Source organism: Malurus melanocephalus, unplaced genomic scaffold, assembly GCF_030028575.1.
Source record: "Malurus melanocephalus ecotype Western Australia unplaced genomic scaffold, MMel_1.1 scaffold_5, whole genome shotgun sequence".
Taxonomy (NCBI): Eukaryota; Metazoa; Chordata; class Aves; order Passeriformes; family Maluridae; genus Malurus; species Malurus melanocephalus.
The window spans coordinates 3,577,626-3,600,479 of NW_026623237.1; the positions used below are offsets into that span (position 1 = coordinate 3,577,626).

Here is a 22,854-nt window from a genome sequence, read left to right on the forward strand (position 1 = left end):
CAGCCGAACCGAGCCGAATTCAGCCGAGCCCAGCCCAGCCTAGCGGTCGGCGCTCGCTGCCGAGGGCGGCGGAGCGCAGCGCGGTACCGCAGCGCCCGGCCCGGGGGGAGCCCGTCCGCGCTTGACACGGGGTAAGGAGCCGCCGGTAAGCGGGCGGGAGCTGCGACACGGCACGGCGGGGCTGCGGGGCTGCGGGACACGGCGGCCGTGGCTTCTCTAGGCCAGGAGGGTTCTTGCTGCTGGGGATGGCGGGGCTTGGCGGTGGCGGCTCGGGCGTGATGAGGCCGCGCCGGGCCGGGCGCGCGGCCCTTGCGCCCAGCCCGCGGTGGGGGCGGCCGGGGATGGAGGCGCCGCTGCCATCTTGGGGCGGAGCGGGGCGGGGGGCGCGCCCGGCGCGGCGCCCGTAGGGCGGCCTGGGGCCCCCGCCGCCCCAAGTCCGCCCGAGGCTTCTTTTTGTCCCCCGGACGTCCGTCCTTAGCTGTTCCTTGCCTTGAGTTTTGTTGGGTAACGTGGTTCGTGCACCTCGCGGGTCGCAGGACCCCTGCCCACGGCGCGCCTGTCTCTCCTGCGGTCTGCGCTTTTGTGCGTGCTCGGGCTCGGAGAGCTGCTTGCCCGCCCCCCCGCACCCTGCCGCTCCTGCAGGCACCGCTGTGATGGAGAGTAGCAGAGAGGCAGGAGGGATGTTCCCAGGGTGGTGGGAGTAGCGATAAGGTTTCTGGTATCGCCCTGCTTCTCCTCCCCTGGAATACTTAACAAAGGGATGTCGGATATSCCTTACGTCCGTGGCCAGGTAGCTTTTGTCTTGGTCGCCAGCCCCTCCACATCAGCAAACCATGGTTTTTTCTCYTGCCGTAGAGTGCACCCTGTATGCAGCTACCTGCTGGAGGAGGCATCACGCCAAAAATCTGCAATGTGGCTGCAGTCAGCCCGGTGATCTCCCAAGGTCTGGTAGCTCTCAGCTGGATGTAGAGCAGGTGTTTTGGCAATTTGGGGTTTTGGGCACCTCCCTYCCTTGCTCCTCTCGATAGTAGGAGTTGGAAACAAAAGGCCTATCAGTGTGTGCACTGGGTGGCTGATTTAGTTGGKCATAGTCCTCGAAGAGTCCCCTCTGCCCTGGATTTGTCTGTTACTGGGAAAGTGTCATACTCCATGGTGTCATCCTCTGGAGTAGGGGCACGTGGAAAGCCATGCGCTATGGGGCGGGTGCAGCCGATTATCAGTGGTCATAAAGCCACTGAAGGGTTGCCTAGCTCAGGTGTCTCTTGGGCGGTGCTGCCGATGCCCTATCTGAGTATGGGACAGAGCCTTTGCAAGTGCATGGCAGGGACCAGTACCCTTCCCCTCCAAACAATTGCACTGTACAGTCCCTAATAGCTTTTGATTTTCTTAATGCTTCTGAGAAAGCTCAAAGCTGGCCACTCAGCTCATAACTGACTCCAGGAGGATTCAACCAGAAATAGCAAAGCATTACTTCTAATTACTGCAATTAGCTGATATCTACTGAGGAAGGCCTTTTTCATCTCAAGCTTTTAGTAGTAGGAATACGCTGTCTTTATGGGGAGAGAAGTCCATTCTGCAGTCTTCACCTGGATACCATAAGAGCAAAATAAACATGAAAGAAGATGCCTTTGAGGGGGTTGGGAAGAGGCTCTGGTTTGACTCATAAGTATGTTTTGTTGCACTAAGTTTGCTCTATTTTTGTCTGTTCCTGTCTTTGGTAACCTTGGAAGGAACTGAAGCTACTGTATTTTCTGAGGGTGTCAGTTTTCATGTCAAGAAGGCATCGCCATGAGGCTTTGCARTGCTTAGTTTTCTTGCCCTTTGACCGGAGCACAATGCAACTATCCTGAATTATTCTGAAACCATGAGTTGGGCTAAGAAAAGAAAAAAATCCTGAGTGTGCTTTGCTTTTAGTTTATTTTTTTTTTTTCTCTGGGCTTTTAAAATATCCTTGGTTGTATTTCTTAGAAGTGATAAAGTGGGCTCGGAACTTGCTTGGAGGGGTTTTATATTGTTTATGTGGAAAAATGTCTTCATGAAATCTCGTCATTCTGGGAGCTAGAACTTYCAGAAAATCCCAGGTAGCCTGAGATTTGCAGTAAAAGCCTGAGAGCTGACAGTGCCCAGGCCCTGTTTTTTGTCTGTTGCTTAATTGCTCACTTTCCGTGAGCCTTTGGTTACTGGTAGTCCTTACTGGTAGTCCTGCTGGCAGTTCCTCTGCCGTGGTCTCATCCACACAAAGGTGCAACCTCAGCCTGCATTCTTTCTGTAAGCGCCCAATCTCCATCCTGGTGGCCAGGGTGAGGCTGTGTGCCGAAGATCCAAGGASTGCCGGCAGCACCCGCTAAGGACAGCTGGGACCTGTGTCATCTGTGTCATCTGTGAAGCCTGCGCAGCYATGTGGTGCTTTGTGAGGGAGGAGGCCCTGGGTGTAGGATACTGGGTGTGAGCTGTTAATTGCAGACAGTGCTGGTTATGGATCCTGTGGCTGATTTGCATATCAAAGCATCTGAGAGTTCTACCGTGGGTAGGGATGGGCAAGGATGATACGGCTTGCTGGAGGCTGGGGCCGGATCTTCCCCGGGGCTTTTTGTGGTGCACAGATGAGACAAGATGATGGGAATGTTTGGAAAATGGAGTTTGTCTCAGTGTCCTTGAATGACAGAACCATAAAGGCTTTTTTACTCTAGCAGCTGCTTTCCAGAGGGTGGGAATTCTTGGTGAGAATCCCTCAGGCTGCTCCTTCCCTGCCTCTTCCTGCCACTGAGGGCTTGCTGGGTAGCCCACGGTGTTGAGCCCTGCAGATGTCCTCCCACCACCCAGCAGCTTCCGCAGCAAATGGCCAATGTGTCAGCCTGTTCTCCACGCTGCCTCTTACACAAGGAGACAGAGGCCCTACTTTGAGCCTCGAAGCAAAGGGCCAGATTTATTACTGTCTGAACTGGCTCTGCAGGGTCTCAGGTCTTTCTTGATGGCTGTCAGGAGTTGTTGAGGAGGGGGGACAGGGAACAGCAGAGCTTGAATGGGTCATGGCCTGTGAGATGCTGAATGAGTCAGAGGAAGGTTTGGCTCTGTCTGGTCTCAACACAGCTGTCTATTCTTCCTCCTGGCTCTGGAAATGAACGTGAGGAGCTTCAGGCTTGCTTGCAGGCTGAGCTAGAAACTGAAATGCAGGTTTTCAGGAAGGGAGAGAGGTGGGAGTCCTTGCGTTCCTCTGCCTCTTTGATCTTAGCCAGTGTGTTACTGGTCCTGATGCTTTAGCCCCAGAGGACTTCACTATGGGGCAGCTGACCTGTCTGAAGGTAGCTCTGCATTCATTGTGGAAGTGCCTGCTGCCTGGAACTGCAGTCCTCAGCCTCTCTCATGTGCCCTGTGTAGCTCAGACTCTTGCTGGGAAGAATTCCTCACTTTCCTATCTATATGGCAGATTGATGTGTGCAGGACCTGCCTTGAGCATGACCTTCTCAGGAGGCTCCTCTCTGCCTGCAGAATGTGTCAGAAGCATTCTGGCTTGTCCAGAATACTAGTATTGAGTAGTGAGTTGGGGGCCAGGCCTGATSCATTGCTTAGAAAGTTGGTTAAAAGGAGAAAAATAAAAATCAAGGAATGAAAAAAAAAATGCATTTACTCATGAATGTACTCATTCTGCAACACAGAGAGGGTGAGATTTGTGAAGTTGCTGCCAAGCTTGTAGAGCAAAGGCTTGCAGTATAAAATGGCTTTTCTCTGAGCCTGCAGGCCTGGGGTTGGCACTTCCTTCTCACTTCGTGTCCTTCCAGCATGGAGCTGGGTGTCTGCCCTCTGCTCCAAATACAGATTAGCTGCAGAAAGCCTGAGGCTGGCTTGCTATGAGAGATGCAGAACCCTGTCCTCAGTGTTTYTCTGCACAGCGCTCACTGCCCTTTACAGGGTTATCTTTGCATGCTTCCTATGYGTTCCTTGCACACGATTGCTAAGCAATGCTGGAGAGGCTTCTGTTCTCCCCATGGCTCTTGCATGTTGATATTGCCTGCCTGGCATTCTCCCTCTTCAGTTTTCATGTCCTTTCCTTTACTTCATAAAGCCAGGTTGGGGAATGGAAACACTTTCCCAGTAGCCCAGTGCTCTTGTCGGGCTAAACTGGTAGAGTGGCTAATTAGTTTATACGAGCRAGATAGGGATCCTGCTAGCATAGCCCACTACATCTGAGCAAGGTGTCCTGTTCTTGATGTGCTTAGGTCTAACTGTTGATGCCAGCAGCCTCTGCCCATATGRTTATTGTGCTGGGAAGAGAGAGAGGTCTCCTTTTATGCATGCAGTTTTTCCCCAGAGGAATTAGCAGTTGGTAATACAGGTCTGGCTTAAAGCAAGGTCCCATTTGTGTTGGCTGTTTGTGCTGTTGCATTAGAAAAAAGGCTGGATTTCTTAAGGGACTGTATYAAAAAGGCGACTCATTGCATCAGCACAGGAGAAAGCAGTCACAGGCAGGATTCATGCTGCCTATTTTCAGTGTGTTCTGCTGTTTCTTTTCTGAACCATCACAGCCATGCTACCTCTGAGCAGCAGGCTGTAAAACCTTGCTGCCATTCTCTGTCTGGAGGAGTGGCTGCTGCAGACCTTTCTGGTGTGTCTGTTCCCTCTCACTCCTTGGAAGGACTGTGAGCCCCCAGAGCTACTCATATCCCTTCTTTGGGTGTGCTCATCCCCTCTGCAACCCTGTAATTTTTGGTGTAGAGCAGTTGCTTACTTTGATATCCTCTTCCCAAGGTTTCTGTGGAGGTCTCTCTTCCCAGCTCAGTGCAGAGCATCACTCTGCAGACAGCTAGCTGCCACCAGTGATGTGACCTCTGATTCTGTCTCCATGTGGTGTTTCCTGTGGGGTAGTGTTGTGCTTTCTCCTGTTGACCTGCATGAAAGAACTGTTCTGATGAGCTCCCTTAAATCATCCATCTCCTCATGTATTGCTGACACAGGTAGAGTGCACTTCTTACAACTGCGAGTTTGGACAAGATGCATTTGGTAGGAGAGTTGTGTACTGGCCTGGCCCTGCTTTTGCCAATTAAACAGTGGCCTTTAGTAGACTTTATTTCAGGTCCCTTGAAAGTCAAAGACAATCTTGGCATGATCTTGGTCTTAGAAGAAACTCAGATGGCAATAGGCCTTGTCTTCTGCTAGAAATAATTATCACATCTGATGTTTTCTGCTGGAGGGCAGAGAGCACCTGGTAATGACACAGACTAAGGAGGGTCTCTGAAGATGGCCTCAGGATACGTGTGCTCTTGAGACAAAAATTCAGGGCCTTTGGGTACCAAAGAAGATCTTAAAGGGGATTCATCCTTCATCTCCTTGTGCGTATGGTCTACACGCCCTTTATGTGAAGCTGTTGAGCTCTGGAGGCTCTCAGGTGAYGCTGGTAAAGCTGACATCTTCTCCATGATGACTGCCTACACAGGTGGATGGTTTGGTTTTGCTGGGCTCTAAGTCTTTGCTTGAGGCGTACACCTGGAAATGAATTGTTTCTGTGTGTCCGCTGAGCTGCAGTCATTGCTCAAGGGCTCGCTATTACTCAACACAGAAAAGGCAGCTTGAGTTGGCATTACTCACAAAGTTATAAATCTGGGAGGAAGGAAATGGGTTTGCGGTGGATGTGAAACTTGGTCTGAACTCCCAACTAGGGCAGAAGGAGCTGCTGCACTATTGGATACAAGAAGGACTTAGCTCCTGCAGGCATGGAAAAGAGGAACAAATAAAATGTGACAGTAAGAACKCTATCTTCACCTTGTAAAGAAGGTCAGGGGTGACAATTTAATTTTGAAGAGCAGATCCAAGCACTAATCAGAGCAGGTGACAAGACTATGTTGGTAAAGTAGATGTGGTCATATGGGCAAAGGCTTATGAAACTTCTCTGGAAGTGCTTACAGACTAAGGCAACTTTTGCATGGTGAGCAGCCCCCAGAGAAAACATCTGGTGAAGGGACATTCTGAGGTTTGATCCCTTGAAATACAGGGGCAAAAAATGGGACTACATCCAGCATGTCTAAATAATCTAGAATAAAAGTTAGTGTCTATTCTGTTAGGAAGGTGGGAGAATATGCCAATTAAAAATCACCAGCATCCATTTGTCTGGAGTGTAGTTGTCAAGTTGGTCAATGCCCCTGCCTGCTAGCATGCCTCGTGCCTGAGCATGGGTGATGGATGTAATATATCTTGACTTAAGTTGGTTTGTGTCAGTGATGAACGGTAAGCCCTGTAATTCAAAGAGAAAGGGGTAGGAGATAGGAAGCATGCCCCATGTGGACTCTCAACTAATAACAAAGCTGTATTCAGAAGGGTTTCTATCTAATAAGGAGACCCTAGCTAGGCAGGCTGGGGAGGATGTTTGTAGTGCCAGAGGTTGGGGGTAGGATGAGATAGCGCTCTTCTGGGGAGCAAAAGAACAAGTGGAAAGCCTTGTGCCAGGCCGTGTGAGGAATGGCATTTCTAAGGTGCAGGAAGCAATTAGTGTTCTCTCCAAAGCCTTGTGCCAGGCTGTGTGAGGAGTAACACCTCTAAAGTGCAGGAAGCAATTAGTGCTCTCCTCAAAACAGATGAGGTGTTGCTGAAGGGCCAGGCTCAGATGTAGGTGCAGCTCTTTGAGGAGAATGTGCGCAAACAAGAGGCTATCCAGCAAAGTGACAGAATATTAAGGTTTTTAGAAATACCGTGTGGGAGGAAGGGTGAGAAGTAGGGCTGAGGAAGAAAAGGTGGAAGARGGAACTTCACGGTCTTTAAGAACGTACAGCAGCGTACTGTTTTAGAAGACTGTAGTGATGAAGATAGGGCAGGAAGTCACTTTACCTGTAGTGAGGAAGTTCAGACTTCATGGTTTTCTGTAATAACAGTTGGGATGGTGAAGCAGAAATGGAGGCTATCTTGGAGGGCTTTTTTCGGGTGGTTGGGGTGTATATGTTCGTTTTGGGATAAATTAGCTAAAAGTCTGTAGATATGGATGACTTGCAACTGGTTGTGCCTCAAGGATCTTGACAGATGACTTGTTAAGGCTCCTTCAAGCCTGGCAGTGGTATGAAACAATTTACAGCTGGAAAGGCAACAGTGAGTAGCCCTAAGAATGAGAATCTACTGCTGTGGATGATGCTGGGGAGACTGATACTAAAATACACTAAATCCAGTGTTGGTGCTTAGCTCACTATTGGTGCTGCTGAAAAACTTAACAGAAAGCAGAAAAGTTACAGTTTAGTCTGAGGCCTGAAGAGATAGCTTTGTGGTGAGAAACATAAGGAGGTCAATCTGCTTATCTAATCAAGGAAAAGATGAATGTGATACTTGATTATYCTGCCTAAGCATAACATACCTTAGGACTGTGTATCATTAGCTTGGTAGAGTGGAAATGCCAGGCTATGAAGAGTGGCAAAAAAAACCTGTGGTGAGATGCTGGGGCTGTGGTCAGCTTCAGAGCCATGCAGCCAGCTCTGCCTTCTCCTCATGTACAYGTGGAGGTCTTTGGCTGTTACTTTTTCAGTGCGCCTCTGTTCTCTGGGTTTCTTGTTCTCCTTGCTTGTTGCTCCTTAGTATCTGTTTAAGGCCTTTTGTTGAGACTCATCTACCACGTGAAGAGACAGCTCCAGTAAAACAAAGCACTCACCTGGCCCCAGCTTATGTAGRGTGATGCCCTGGCCAACCTACGCCCATTGTCTGTGTATGTGCCTCTGAAATTGTTCCCTGCCTCTCCTTGCCCCCGCCTGTCATCTGCCTCTGAGTGATTTATAACATCCCTTCTCCTGTGGTGCCCARCTACTTTGCCAAACAGGTACCTGGGAGCAGCCAACAGCTAACACCACACCAAACTCAGCACCCTAGCTCATGAAAATGATGAATGAAACCAAAGATCCCCCTTTCCTCTGGTTCCTGCCAGCCTGTAATGCGGTGTTCTGTCACTTTGAGCTTCTGGTTTATTTAGGGTCATTATGCCTGTTTTCAGTCCATGAGGTGATGTTTCTTCCTTGGTCCAGTGAGTAAATCTCAAAAGGGAGACTGGGTGAAATACCGCAGCAGATGGCTCACTAAAATCTTGCTACATCCATGATTTCCCTTTCACCCACTAACGCTGTAATGSTGTTAAAAATAAAAATGATCCAGTGTGCCTGACAGGATGTATTCCTTGTAAATCYCTGCTGCATAGTGCTCCTGGAATCTCATGCTCTGTGTCTTCGTGTTTTATTACCGCCTGGGGTAGGAGGGGAATTTCAAAGCTAGTAGATAGCTCCTGACTATGGTTTTGAGTCAGGGGAAAGCAAATACTTTGATGTGCTTTAAGCAAGAAGGTGGAAAATCCCCCAGCATTTCACTTCTCTATTTTGTTTAAAGCTTGTTCCATTTGATGAGAGCAGTACTTAGGGAATAGTGTAGGGAATAGTGTCAGTAAGCCTTTGTGTTTTCATCTGGGCAGTTGAGTGCTACATGGTAGAACAGCCAGAGTTGCTCCAGGAGAGTCATGTGGAGTAGGATCCATAGCTCAGCTTTCCTCTGGTGGGTATGGAGTGAGTGACACACGTTTGCAAATCAAAGGCTTAAAACCATGGTATGATGGCAGTATTTGAGCAAGATCTGGGCCRTATCTCTGGAGTGCCTTAGGTGTCTCCTTCAAAACACCTGCAGCTTCTGGCCAGCATGATGTGTAGGACAGCCTGATTTGGTTGCTCTGCTCATACATTATTTTAGCAAAAAATGTTCCTGCTTCTAAAATCTGGTTTTATTCCACCACCTTAGAACATGGAGAAGCAGTTTTGCCAGTATAACTGCACCTCCTCCATCAGCAGACTTATGCCTGTGGAGACMTGTTGATTCTTGGTTCTTTGCCTCTGTGTCTGACGCAGCTGTGCTTGCAGCTGTCTCCGGGGGTGGCTGGGTGTGAAAGATCAGATGGAGCTTGGAAATCTAGGGAAGAGATGGGGCAATCAAAGTAGAAATAGGTGTGCACTTTTGTTGAGCCTGTTTTCAGAATACATGGGACTAACTGATGTCTGGGTAGGAAAGCAGTACTGGAGGTGCGTGTCTGGTAAATAGGGAACAAAACAGGTTTTGGACTGTGTGGGAAGAGGTGGCTTTGCTGTTTGAACAGCAGTACATACATTCTGTCTTGTGATGTTTGCACTGCATTTCTTGGAGCRAGAAAAGGAATTTTTAAACCCATTCAGTGAAGGTAGACTCCAACCCTTCCAAGCAGTGGTGCAGGTAGAGCTGCATGTTGTGGCCAAATAGGTGTGTGGGCTGGAAACTCCAGGCCTAATCCTGAAAAGCTGCTGCAGGATGGTGAGCCTTTCTGGCCTGGGACAAAGATGCCCACCTGCTCTTCCCTTTGTTCCTCTCTCTTCCCATTGGTTGTTTCCATCCTGTCAGTCATCCTRATCATTCTCTAATGGCCTCGCAACCCATCTCAGCATTTCAAGAGCATCCTTTGAATTGCAGTGCATATTTCTGATTGTGAAGCCCATTTTTCCTACCAACTCCTCCTTTCTGAGCTGGCCCTGGAGGCTCCAAGAAGAGTTCTCATACTATCCCCACACCAGGACTTGGCTGCCTTGTTATTCCTGCTCTGACTTCCTACTTAGACAGGTGTACATTTTCATAYCCTTTTTGCCTGCAGTAGTCTTGTGCCATATGAATTTCAGAATCAAGAAGGGTTTGAGACCCGAATGTGGCTGGAGAGGGGTGGCTTGATGTTGGGATTTTTGTTAATTCTTTGTTTCTTGGGTTGTTTGTTTTTATCTGTCCCTACTTCTTAAAGTATGTGTGTTAGGGATGGCGGGACATGAACAGCTATTCCGTTGCTTGGTAAGTGAATAGGCAAAAGAAGGTCTAGGAGGAAGACCTGCTGGTGCACATTGCTGTCTGCCATGCTGGCGGAGGAGCCTCCTGCTCCTTCCCCAGCACTGTGGCACCAAAGCAAATACCAGAGGGAATAGTAAAGATGTGATTTCCACTCTCCTAATCTGGAAAAGATTTGGAAAAAAAAAAAAAAAAAAAAAAGGAGGAAAAGGCCAGAGGAAAAGAAAAGTCAGGCATATGTGCTGTCCCTGTTGAGATAACCTCACAAGGCTGGGGACTGGCCTTGCCCTAACGTGAACTTGAACCCTACCTCTCCAGGTAGGAAGAAACTAAAGGAGAAAATGTAATAGTGGAGACAAATGGCAGATAGCGGGAGGAGACATGTTATAGCTGCATGAGGCACAGAATGAAGAGCCCRTGAAGGGGAGCAGCAGCTGGGGACACTGAGCAGAGCAGCCTCGCTGCTCCTTGCTGGTTCCCAAAAGTACCTGCTGCCTGCAGAGAGGGAAGTGTATGGCAGGGCTGGCAGGGATTCCCATGACTCAGAGTAGAGGTGGATGAGGAATGTTTAGTCCTTCTTTCTCATTTTTTCTGTTCAACTTGCTGCTTGGTGCCACTACACCCTCTCTGGAGGGCAGGGAGCATACCTGGTCCTGAGGAGCCTAATCACTGACCTTGGATGGAAAATTAAACTAGCAGTGGCAAGACTTTGTAAAGTGTGCTGCTACCCAGCTGGGCATCTCCCTGGCTGTTTGGCGCTGGCGGGGGCAGTGTGAAGCTTTTGCTCTTGCAGTTACCCTGCCAGTCAGCTGGGAAACCACACAAAAACATCGTTGGTTTTAATCCTGTGGCTAGTTGAAAGACACAYGTTCATCCAGGAGAGGGGTAAATTMATAAGCCATAGCAGAAAGGACAGCAAGGCAGTGACAACCCCCTGCTGCTTTCCTGGACCTGAATGATGGGAGCAGAGGTCTGTTGCTCCAGCCATACCCTTCGCTCCTAGTAACTCAACAGGGATTTCAGCTGCTGTAGGTGAGGGTGCAGGCAGCAACAAATACTTGAGTGCTGCTGGTATATCTCATCTGGAAAGAGGAGTGTCTTCCCGGTGCCTGGAAATCAGCTGTGTTATCTCCCTAAGAGGAGTTGTATGTGATTCCGATGAACAGAAATCGGGCACAGGACGTACCTGCAGCATGCCTGCAGTCATGCAGCTGTTYAGGGTGGGATGCAGAGCACAGCCAGGTTTTCCTGTGCTGTGGATACATACAGCTTCACTGCTGCTTTCTAAAGCCGTGTTGACACCTCACCCTGTGTCTCAGTGTGGTGGGAATGCCAGAGGCAGGCTGTGTGCATGGTCATGAGCAGTGGGAAATGAGTCAGTGCTGGGGGCGGGTGAATCAGAGCTGGGAGGAGTGGGTGGGCATGGGTGGGGATGGCCAGGAGCTGCCACATGGGCATGTGGGAAGCTGTCAGAGAGTGGGGACCCAGCGGCAGGTACTAGGGTGAACCATGAGATGAAGGGAGCAAAGGATCATCCTAGGCATGGGCAGAGTTGCTGATGCCTTCACCTCTAGCAGTGCATGGGGTGCAGAAGCATGCACCTGTTCAGCCATGTTGAAAGGATGGTGCACTGAGTGGATGGCTTATAGCCAAAACTTGTTGTGTAGTTGACCAGCAGTGTGTGGATTGGACCRTGTGTGTGACAAATCCCATGCTCCAGTCTTGCCTCCAGACTCCAAACCTTGGCTGAACATGCACCAGAATTTAGCTGAGACTTTCTGGTAAAGCCCCTGACACCAACCCTCCCTTGCCTGTTAGGAAAGTTTAAGAATTCAGAAATTGATCCAGCCTCTTAATGTAAATGGGCATTCTAGTCAGCCCATTTGGGGCTGGTAAGTGCAATGGCATAGGAGACAAACCCGGGGAATGGAGCCAGGAGGTCCATTATTAGCTTGATAGGGTGTAAAGTTGTTTGCTGTTTGAGCTTTCTCAAAGATGGAGAGGAAAATGTAAGGCTCTGAAAATTAGCCTGGTGTCAGGAGATGGCTAGATGCAGCCAGGATGGAAAAGTGGAAAATATGGTGGAGCTCTAGAAGGAGCCAGGGCCTGGCACCAGTTGTTTTGCCTGGAGGTGCTTGAAGACTCTCATCTGCCACCATATGGGTGTGCAGTTCGATAACATCACGTGGGGTCTGTTTCCAGCCACCSAGGAGGGGATACAGCTTGACATAAGAGAATGCCTCCTTGGGCTTCTTGAATTTTGGAGGATCTCATTTATTGCCGTCAGCTCAGGAGCATATTCTTGGACAGTATTTTTGCACCAAGTGCAAGATGGTGCCTTGGTGAGTTGGGGTTGTAATCCCTTCCCCTTCCCCTGTTGGAGACACATAGCAAACTCTGTARTGCTCATCTCTGCCCACAGCTGAAGGCTGGTGTCACTAGTGCCTAGGCAGTCAGAGGTCCTTGCAAAYCTTCCTTGGGGCACTGAGCAGATGGAATGAGTGTGACCCTCCAGAGCAGAGGCTGGGCAAGGGTGAGCAGTGGGGGCAGCTTCCCCACYTACCTGCTGGAGGACCACTGGCTGGAAGGGTTGTGGTTCCCCTGGAGATGGGCAGTGTCCAAAGAGGCCCTATCAAAGCCCTGTAGCAACCAGCAGTGCTTTAYTGAGCTGCTGGAAGAGGGTTCCAGGAGCTGTCAGGATGTTTTCAGAGACTTCATGTTAAATTGGTGCTTCAACACCTGCTGGCACTTGGTGCTTCCCGAGTCTGGAGCAGGTTGCAGGGGGATGCTGGCACACTCCTTTGTGCTAGATCTGATCTCACACTTTCACAGGAAAATGTTACCAGAGCTTAAGGGTCTGATGTGAAAAAAACAAAACTCATGTGCCCTTGAGTGACCTTGCATTGGTGAGAGAGCTGCAGGTGRTCAGCCAGTGCTGCAGCACCCATCCCTAAGTAAACCTCCCACAATCCCCTCATCTTCACATGACAGAAGAAAGTTCCCTTGCTCATGCTTCCTTGACTCATCTCGTCCTTCACATCCAACAAGAGTGTGTTTGGTGTTAGTAAACATCATGTTATAAATAGGCAACTGATGCTATTTTGAGAGCAGTATTCTCTGGTGAGCACAGGCTTAGTGGGACCTGTGCCTGGAAGCTGTGAGTTCAGCTCAGGCATGCAGGGGTATTGGGGACCCCTTATCAAGGGGCAGCTGTGGTTCTGGCTAAGAGGATGTTTCCTGAGCTCCAGCTTTATTTACCTGGCTCTGGGAAGCTGTCCAGAGCCTACCAGCCCTGCTGGGCTTCTCACTACAAGGATGTTGAGCTGCAGGATCATGTCCAGAGATGGGCAATGGAACAGGTGAAAGATCTAGAGAGCAAATGTAATGAAGAGTGGCTGAGGGAGCTGGSGGTATTTAACCTGGGGTAAAGGAGGCTAAGAGGGGGTCACATGAACCTACCTGAAAGGAGGCTGTGGCCACGTGGKGATCTCTTCTGCCAGGTAACAAGTGATAGGACTTGGGGATGTCTTCATGTTGTCCCAGAGGAAGTTTAGGTTAGATATTAGGAAAAATTTCTTCACTGAAAGAGTGGTCAGGCATCGGAGCAAGATGTCCAGAGATATGGTGGAATCCTCATCCCTTGGAAGTATKCAAAAAACATGGATGTGGYACCTGGGTACATGGTTTAAGGGTGAATGCAGCAGTATGGGGTAACAGTTGGACTTCATGCTCTTAGAGATCTTTCTCAACATTAATGATTCTGTGAATCTATGACGTGTGTATTAGTATTGGAGAGGAGACTTGAAAGTAGGTAGGATTCAGGAGGAAGGAGTGAGATGTGTGGCTATGCTGGGCTGGGTTAGCTGTGAGTGTCTGCAAGTATTTCATGGAGGGACTAAAGTACTGCWGGCTGGCAGCAGTGTAGTATAATTTGGGACTTGGTAGCTGTCAGCTTCCTCCTGTTGCGATGGTCCCTGACTCAGGTGAAGGTGTATAGCTGGCATGTGTGACTCTTAAGATGAGCAGGTAACTGCCCTGGGATCCTTTGCAGTGCCCACTGGATTGCCAGGTAGAAGGTGCCAAGCAAGGGATCTCTCCTTGCTTGCTGAGGAGTCACGCATGCATATCCCTGTCTTACATGGATAGAACATTGATCCTAAAACACTGCCGGGATTTCTGATGAGCTGCAGCGAATGAGTCCCCCACACATACCCAGTTTGAGTGCATGAGTTGGAACCCAGCAGAGCTGCATSGGGCAGAGTTGATCCCAGAGCTCCCAGCATTGACTCTGACAGGATCTGTCCCTGCTCCCACACCTGGCAGACCACCCAGCCACTATGCCTGGTGGTTGGCACCATAGCCTCAGTGGAGACCCGATTTCTGTATGTGGGGATTCTTGAAGACTTTGACCGGGATGTCAGTCAAGTGGCATAAGCAGCGGGCAGGGTGCCAGCTGTGAAATTCCAGCYTCCTGTCTCACTTACAGAGCTGTGGTAGGATTACTGTGGCAAGCCTTGGGCATAAATAGGTGGGCAGGGCAGCAGCAGCAGCAGCAGCCGGGCTGGCCACCCAGGAGGGGAGGCTGGAGGAGGTGCTGCTCTCCTGCATCCCTGTGCTTTCCCATTTCAGGCCCTGGAGGACTAAGTGCGGCTGTCAGGTTTGCTCTGGGGCAGCTGAGCACCATCCCCTCTGAGGGCTGTCCTGGAATATATGTTCCCAGCCCCAAGAGTGTAGGGAGGAGATACAGTGTACCCACTGCAGGAGGCTGTGATTCAGGAAGGAGCTGTGAATTGGCATGCCTGGGTGATCTTAGACAGGGGACAGCTGACTTTGCAGCCTTCCCCTGTATTAAATGTGAGGGTGACGGGGGACGAAGAAGCAGGCTTCCCTGGGAGCTCTGCGGAGGGTGGTGGTGGTGAATTGCAAAGTGCATACTGAATCTGAAAGCTCTCTGGTGTGGGGGCTGGAGGCTTTGCTTTGTCTTCTGCTCAGCTAAGCAATGTTGTCTGGCCTTAATCTGGATTGTCCAGGTTGTGTTTTAAGCCGTGTAAACCTAATGCTGCCTAGCGCTTTCCTGCGCTTGCTCCTCAGAGCTGATTGGGGTGTGTTAGAAGGCTCAGGCAAGAGACATGGCAAAACAGCCTGACTGGCATGCGAAATGAGGCAMTGTGGCTACAGTTTATCCATTGATAAAAAGCAAAATGTAGTGTAAGAGGCTCCTGCCTCATCTATAGTATGTAGCACGTCTTTCCGTGCCATAATCTGAAAACCAAATGTTAGGAAGCTTCTCCTCCCCCATGCATTAATGGAATTTGTCTCTGCTCTTGGTATTTGTAGGTTGCCTGCCCCAGTGAGAATGTAGGAGATGCCAGATTATACAGCTGCGTGGAGTAACTCTGAGGGAACTTGAGTGTTTGGTGCAGGAGACCTTTCCAAAATATCCTGTAATATCAGTGGTGACAGCAAARGTTGTGTTGATTGTGTGTTTGTGACAGCAAAGGTTGTGTTGATTGTGTGTTTGTGTTTGCCAAGAGCCAGGCAAGCCCTGATCTGACGATCCACGGTAAGTCTGGTAACAAGGTTCGGGTGTTTCCCACAGTGTAAAAACATGGCTTTGTAAAGCCATGGCTCTGTAAAAACAGAACTAGGATGTTTTAATATTTGTTGATATAAATGAGAAAACTGAAGTTCACCGTGTAACAGTTGACACCAAAATACTGCTTTTTTWAAATTATTTTTTTTAAACCCAAACAAAACAAGCCTCATATTCCTCTCCCTCTGTGGACAGCTTGATCACCATGGGAGGCAGCTGTGCCGGAAGGAAATGGGAAGTGAGAGGACAAGGTAGGATGACAGAGTACTGCGATATAGATATATATTTGGCCACAGTGTGACTGAAAGACAACCCCTTGGCCTCTCAGGCTCAGAATGCAAAGGAGTTGTGCTGCAGAGCAAGGAGGCTGCAGCACCATTCTCCGTCTGGCTCAACCTATATCTGTGCTTGGGCTGTTCAGGCATGATATATTTAGAAAAATGCTGACCACACAGAGAGACATCAGCTGTGGAAACAGACTGAAAAGGTGTGCTTGGAAAAATGACAGGTATACAGACTTTAGCTTGAGGAAGGTGGAGGCGGGTAAGAGTTGTCTTCTGACAAGGGATCTTCAATCCCCTTGCTGAGAAGGGAGAGTGTTATTTTTTAAGGAGCAGTGAGAAGCAGAAGTAGTGAAATTTGGAAGCAGAATTAGGAAGAATGGCATGCCTTTCAARCCTGCCAAAACCATTTCCACAGGAAGAGAAGAAATCTTTCTGGTTTAGGATCATTTACTTAGCCAGTTGCTGTGAAATGTACTGCAGGAATCTATTTCTCATCATTAAAAAAAAAAATCTAATTAAGCTTTTTGGTCTTTGCTGCCCCTACCCTGAGGCACTCAACTGGCTGGGTTGATAAATGCTGTGCATACCCAGAGTTCAGAGAATGGTCTTGGAAAACATCTGGTGCTTGAAGCAGAGCACAGTGCTCAAGTGTGTCCCTTTTTGGGTAAACACTTTAATTTAGCCATATACTTATAATGACCTCAGTGAAAGTGTTTCAAGATAAGTATGTACTTGGGACTTTTCCTGAGCAGGGGTTATTTTTTTTTCATGAAGATCCTTGGAGAAATACCTTAACAAGCATTATCCTGTACGGTTGCCAAAGATTTGCATTAGGAGAAACACTAAGCGGTAATCTCATCTTCATTATTAATTTGTAATTTATCTCAGAGTGCCTTCATCTGTTAATCGGGGTTTTTTCTGTTGCTCCTGTGATGTGTTTGGGAAGGCCAGGCAAATTTCGCACCTATAAAGAAAATGCCTCCCCCACTGCTTTGGATGGTTTCTTTTCATGCAATACATGTAGTGTGTTGTCCTGATCCAGAAATGAGATATGGAGCAGCATGTTCACTCATGTGAACCAGCAAAGAACGGTTTTGTTGTTTCTTAGTACCTTGATTCTTTGGAGTCCACTGGAGTACACTTTGGGTGTAGTGCCCCTCTTGCCTGCCTCTGTGATGCTTCACTTTACATCAGTCCTTGCAGTCAGATGCCCCTTCATTGAAGGTGAACAGCCAGGAATGTGATTTCTTGGTGGAARCCTATGGTGTGCTGTAGTGCAACCTGTCAGTACTGTGCTGTGTGCTGGTAACTGTGTCCAGCAGAGGGTTAGGCTTGTATGRGGTGACCATCAGACTTCAAGGCTTCACACAAGGATGAAGACACGAGGACAGAGATCAGTTTCACCTCAGGTTTAGGGCATCTGGATGCACCACGTTGTTTTCTTTTGACATTAGAAGTCATCTGGAAGCACAGAGAATGGCGGGCCTTAAAGAGGGATAKGTGGTCTCAGGAAACATCCTCAGAATAAGGATTGAGGCGGAAGGGCTTAACAGGGCAGCAGATGTGTTGGGATGGGAATAGCACAGCTCTTCTGAGYGTGTCTCAGGAGGCTACTGCTACAGCTTCCATCAGGCTGTTCACCCCTGAGTTGCACKCTTTAGGGCAGTGCTTTCCATGGAAACCAGCCTTCAGGTATGCAAGCTGCTTTACAGCTGCTTCAGGCTTTGATGCTTAGCTGCTCCTGGGTGTTCTCCAAACTCAAGCCTGTGGCAGGTGCTCACATCTGTTTTCAGTGTGGAGCAGCAGAGCCCAGGAGATGCTGTGTCCMCCTGGCTGACATACCTGAGGGGACTATCAGGTATCTGGTTTTAGTTCTTCTGTGTAATGCTGGTCTGTCTGGGCTGGAGGACCACTCCCGCCTTCACCTCCAGCAGCCCTTAGTGCAGTGTTTGGTGTGTTACACAGTGGKTTTTTAGGTGACCTCCAAGCCATTTCCTAAATATYAAGTTAGCATTTTGGTGGTCTTAGTAGATGTAAGCACCTTGGCTTGAGCWGGGGCTGTGGGCAAGAGGAACCCAGGTTACTAACTGCTGTCTTTAGCAGACGCTCATAGGCTTGATATTTGCTCTTGTGGAGCTGTTCTTTGTGGACAAACAGTGACTAAGAGCAGCTTCATACAGTTAAAAGTACTATTTCTTTGTTTGCCCTAACGTTGAGATAGAGCCTGGATGACATGAGGCTCGCACTGCTGCATCTTACCAAAAATTCAGTGCCCTCTCCTAAGCCCAAGCAGCCACTTTATCTCACACACCTTTATCAGTGCGTCTGGGAGCCGGGCTGCTTACCTTGAAGTACCACTTCAGTGTTCCKTGGTCTCTGCTGGATCGCAGTGCCCAGCGCCCAACTGGCGCTTTGTTCCCTGTGTTCCCAAGCCAGGCCCAGCTTCTCTTGCCAAGCCCAATGGGGTGGAGCAAAACCATTGAAAAGAAGAGCCCAATCAGCAACTCTCAAGTGCTAGTGGCTGGCTAAGAGCCCAGCCTCCACAGCCTGGTGCATGCCAGTAACTCCTGCCTGCAGACCCCTGCCCCGGCAGTCAAAAACAGGCAGAGCTGCCCTGAAAACTCAAGGAAGAGGTAGGTGTTCAACCCTCATTTTTCCCAGGAGGTAAAGGTTATTGGGCACCTCTCTCCAGGTTAGATCTCTCTGGCAACATCAGAGCAAATATCATGTAGAAGAGGAATTGGGACATCTCTGGGTCCTGATATGCTAAATGAGGTCCAACAGATCTCTCAGGCTTTGGAGCAAGGACAGTCTCAATGCTCTGTTTAATGTCCATCTRCCTCTGCTGTGACCTTTGTTATTTATTCAGGGCCCAGCAGGAGCTCAAATTGGTCTCCTATAACATCTGTCTCTCTTATTGGAATGCAGTTGCTGCTGGAACAAAGTGCATGAGGGGAACCGTGTGCAGTAGGGCCTCAAGGTTTTTCCAGARCCACAACTGTCCTAGTTTGGACACGTTTATGGTCAAGGTTGCCCTGCTGCACTTGGTTGTACTGGGTGCCATGTCATCCCCACGTGTAGTGCCCTGGTGCTGTGCTGTGGATTAGGCTGTGCTGCTGTTACTGGAGCTCTGACTGTTGTGGTTTCCCCAGCAGATGCAGAAAGCAAATTCCTAGATGGTCTCCTATAGCTRTCCTGGCTTGCTGGCTGCATCCAGAACTCCTGCTGTGAGAGCCCTTTGCTGATATCTGCTGTTGTTGAGGAACAATTGAAGACTTTCCTCCTTCTGCTATTGCTGCCAAATCTCTTTACAACTCAGCAAGAAGTAGAGGGAGTAGAGGGAGCTCAATTTTGCTTGCCGCAGGGCTGTCATTACCTGCCTTTGGTGTTTGGCTGTGTGGTGGGTACTTTGTAGACCAACTCTGSAAGGCAAGTGCTACCTTAGGAATGCTTCAAGGAAGGTGTGAAAAGGTGAAAACATCCCCCGCCTGCAAATTGCAAACACTTGAAGCTGCAATCTGCTTAAGGACCTTGGAAAAAAATCAGCCTTTATCTGTTACAGGAAGGGTGCAGGAGCCAGGATTTAAAGTAGATGTTCCTGTTTTAGGAGCAACACTGAGGCTGCTCCTGCTGGAGGTCTTGCAGCACCCTGGCAGCTTGTCCCTCGGTGCCCACGAGGAAAGGGGGTTCCCTCTAGGCTTCCTGGTTTGCATTCTATGTGTTTGCTGCTGAGTAAGAGCCAGGCTGGTGGGCCCTTCCCTGCTAGTGCCCAGCTTCCTCACCTGATTTGAAGGAGGGTTTTTCCATGTGCCACTAAGCACCATTTACAGGGATGCTGCTTTAAGCATGTGCACCCCTTTTACCATTCTTGATTTGATGTGGAGTTTCAATTTTCACAACTCTCTGTGGAGCAGCTGCTCAAGAAGGGTGTAGTGGGTTGATGCTGGCTGGATGCCAGGCACCCACCAAAACTGCTCTCTCATTCCCCTCCACACCTGAACAGGCAAGAGAGAATATAACAAAGGGTTCCTGAGTTGGGATGAGGACTAGGAGAGATCACTCACCAAATACAACCCCAGGCAAAACAGGCYCAAAATAGAGATATTACTTGATTTTCTTGCTAGCAAAATCACAACAGGATAATGAGAAGTAAAATCAAACCTTTAAAACACCTTTCCCACAACTCTACCTYCTAGCCCAGTAGTGCAGGGAGACGTGGAATGAGGGTTTATGGTCAGTTCATCATCTGTTGTTTTTCTTGCTGCTCAGGGAGAGGAGTTGTTCCCCTGCTCCACTATGGGGTTCCTCCCATGGGAGACAGTTCTGCATGAACTTTTCCAACATGAGTCCATCTCACGAGCAACAGCTCTCTGCAAACTGCTGCCATGTGAGTCCATTGCATGGGCAATAGCACCCCTCAAACTGCTGCGGCACAGGTCACTCTTCCACAGGATGCAGTCCTTCATAGACAGGCTGCTCCAAAGTGGTTCCTCTCTCCACAGGCCTCCCACAGGTTTACAGTCTCCTCTCAGGTGTCCACCTGCTCTGCCATGGGTCTCCTTCACAGGCTGGAGGGGCATCTCTGCATCCCCATGGTCCTTCATGGACTCCTGGGGCACAATTGCTTTACCATGGTCTTCGCCATGGGCTACCAAGGAATCCCAGCTCTGGTGCCTGGAGCATCTCCTCTTCCTCCTTCTCCACTGGTCTTGGTGTCTGCATGCTTGTTCCTCTCACATGTCATCATTCGGCTTTTCTCTGGCTACAATTACAACTGTGCAATAACTGGTTCTTTTCTTTCTTTCTTTCTTCTTACATATGCTATCACAGAGGAGTTACCCCCATTKCTAACTGGCCTTGACCAGCAGCACATCARTCTTTGGAGCTGCCAGGGATTGGCTCTGCCAGACATGGAGGAAGCTTCTGGCAACTTCTCACAAAAGCCACTCCTGTAGCCCCGCCGCCCCCTCTTCACTACCAAAGCTTGACCATGCAAATCCAATAGAAAGAGGAATGAAGCTTTTTTGAAGTGCCATCCAGGAGATGTAATGCCTCAATCCTGTGCGTAGAGAGTTTGGTGGTCTTAGTGGTGTGAGTGCTTAGGGCTGGAGGACCAGGCAAGAGAGAAGTTAACCCTCAGTAACCGTGGGCTGCTCGAGCAGCTTTCAGCTGCAGAGTAAGGAATAGGATGTTTTAAGGACTGATGCAGTAGGGCRTTCTGCGAAGCCCTGAGAGAAGGTGGCTTGGACTGCTCAGAGAGATACTCCCTGCCACTACTTGGAGCGGCATCGCCAAGGAGTTTCCTTGGTGGGCAGTGCTGATCATACCTCATAGGCAAGTGATTGTAGTAATGCCCAGTGAAAAARTTCCTCTGTCTTTGAATACTGTGCTGCAAGGAGGTAAAGATCTCTGTCATGCAGAAGTGAGGAGGAGGAAACAGTCAATGTGACCTTGAGAGACTAGCTAAAAACCCAGTTTTACGAGAGACACACACACATTGCACTCGAGAAGAAAAGTTGGATGTAGATGAAAATACCCAGTCTGTTACTGGCAGGAAACAGATATGAGGCTTGAGGAAAGACAAGTATGTCAGTACTCCCCTATACACAAGGGGATTAAGATCAGGARCTTTAAGATGAGGTGAGGTTACTGATAAACAGAAAAGGGATGAGAACTGCAAGGGGTGAAGAGCTCCTGCTAAAAACATGTCCCTGTGCAAAAGGGACAGGATGGCATTTAGTCATTTGRGAAGTGGGGGATGTGTGGAAAAATTCAGAGTAAATACGAGGTCACCAGGGAGATTGATTTGAGTTTCAGCCAAGCCAGATGTCTTGCACCTGAACAGTTCTCCTTAACAGTGCTTGAAAGCCAAAGTGGTATTTGTGCAGTGAAGATCCTGTATTAATAGTCACTCTCACTTAAAAAATTAAGTATGGGAGAGCTAGCCTGGGGCAGRCTCACAGATAGGTTGTAAGGAAAGTGCAGGCCATAGGCAGGTGGTGTAAGTGATGGTTATCTCCTGCATGTCTATTATCAAGAAGGTAACTCCTGAAGAACAGCCATTGTGCTACTGGAATCCATAAATCAGAAGCTGAAAATCACTGGAATCATTGGTATTGGGAGGTCATGAAGTCTCTGTCCTTGACTTTGCTGGAAGTCTGTTGGGAATTGGTGAAATTGCTGCTGCTGGGGTGTTGGGTGATAGATGAGAAAGCCCTGTTATCTGGGACTCGCTCCCAGCCATATGATTTGGTTGCCATATGGCCACTGCTCTGCAGAATATACAGTGGGAAGTCCAGCACTTTGTCGGCCATGCTACTCAAATGATTTATTGTGTTTACTGGATCACTATCAGCGTATGCCTACAGGAAACATGGGAAGCAGTAAGCATTATTCCTTTGTAAAGCACAAGTTGGCAAACAAACTTGGTATCTTTCTGAGATTTACAGCCCAGGAGCTTGAAGGGAAAGTGACAGGTAGATATATTTGGAACTTAAGTTTTTGATTTGGTGACTAATGRACCATTCAAATTTTATTGTAAATCAGGCTGACTGTTCTGCCATGCAAACTGARAGCTGATTGATGTGGAGAACTGTTTGATAAATTGGGCTTCCTCTTGATGGCCAAGGAGGAGATGGACTCTTCCTGTGGACTAGAGGAAGGCACATGAGACACTATTGAGAGWGTCCATGTGGCATCAAGCCTCCATAGTATTTGTCAGTAGGCAAACAAAATGCGACTGGGGACCTCTAATTCATGGTGCAGAAATGCCAGTGCCATGGCTGTGTTGGTTCCTCATAGCCATCTGGAGGCAGTCAAACTGCCTTGGCAGCGGAGCTGCAGCATGATACTGTGGGGTGTTACTGTTAACACCAAACCTCTTTGGACAGGAAGGGGACACTATCAGCCCTTCCCTGATGGCCAGGGAGGAACAGAAACCTCTTGCCAGGAGCACCCAGTCCAAAGGGATGTGAAAAATTGAAGCAAGAAGACAGCAGTGTGGGTCAGGCAATGTGGGTTCCTGACCTTCCTGAAACTCAAACCTAGGTRTCTCACGGGTATCCAAATGCTCCCTGCTGTTACAGACTGCTACCATCCCTTCCAGGCACCGTCCCAGCTCAGGGTCACTTGTGTGGTCAGCAGTGCTTCGAGTTGTGCTTGGAGGAGGACTAG

General features: G+C 49.0%; 1 protein-coding gene across 2 annotated transcripts in view; it reads left to right on the forward strand.

Moving 5' to 3' along the window:
• The first annotated feature begins 6 nt into the window (after positions 1-6).
• Positions 7-22,854, forward strand: part of TMEM63B (transmembrane protein 63B) — a 48,373-nt gene continuing 25,525 nt past the window's right edge. Inside the window, exon 1 of one of the 2 annotated variants that reach the window (XM_057370612.1) lies at positions 7-145. The gene's annotated coding sequence lies outside the window, so the exon portion shown is untranslated. The remainder of the gene's footprint in view (positions 146-22,854) is intronic. The other variant, XM_057370603.1, reaches the window with a different exon arrangement.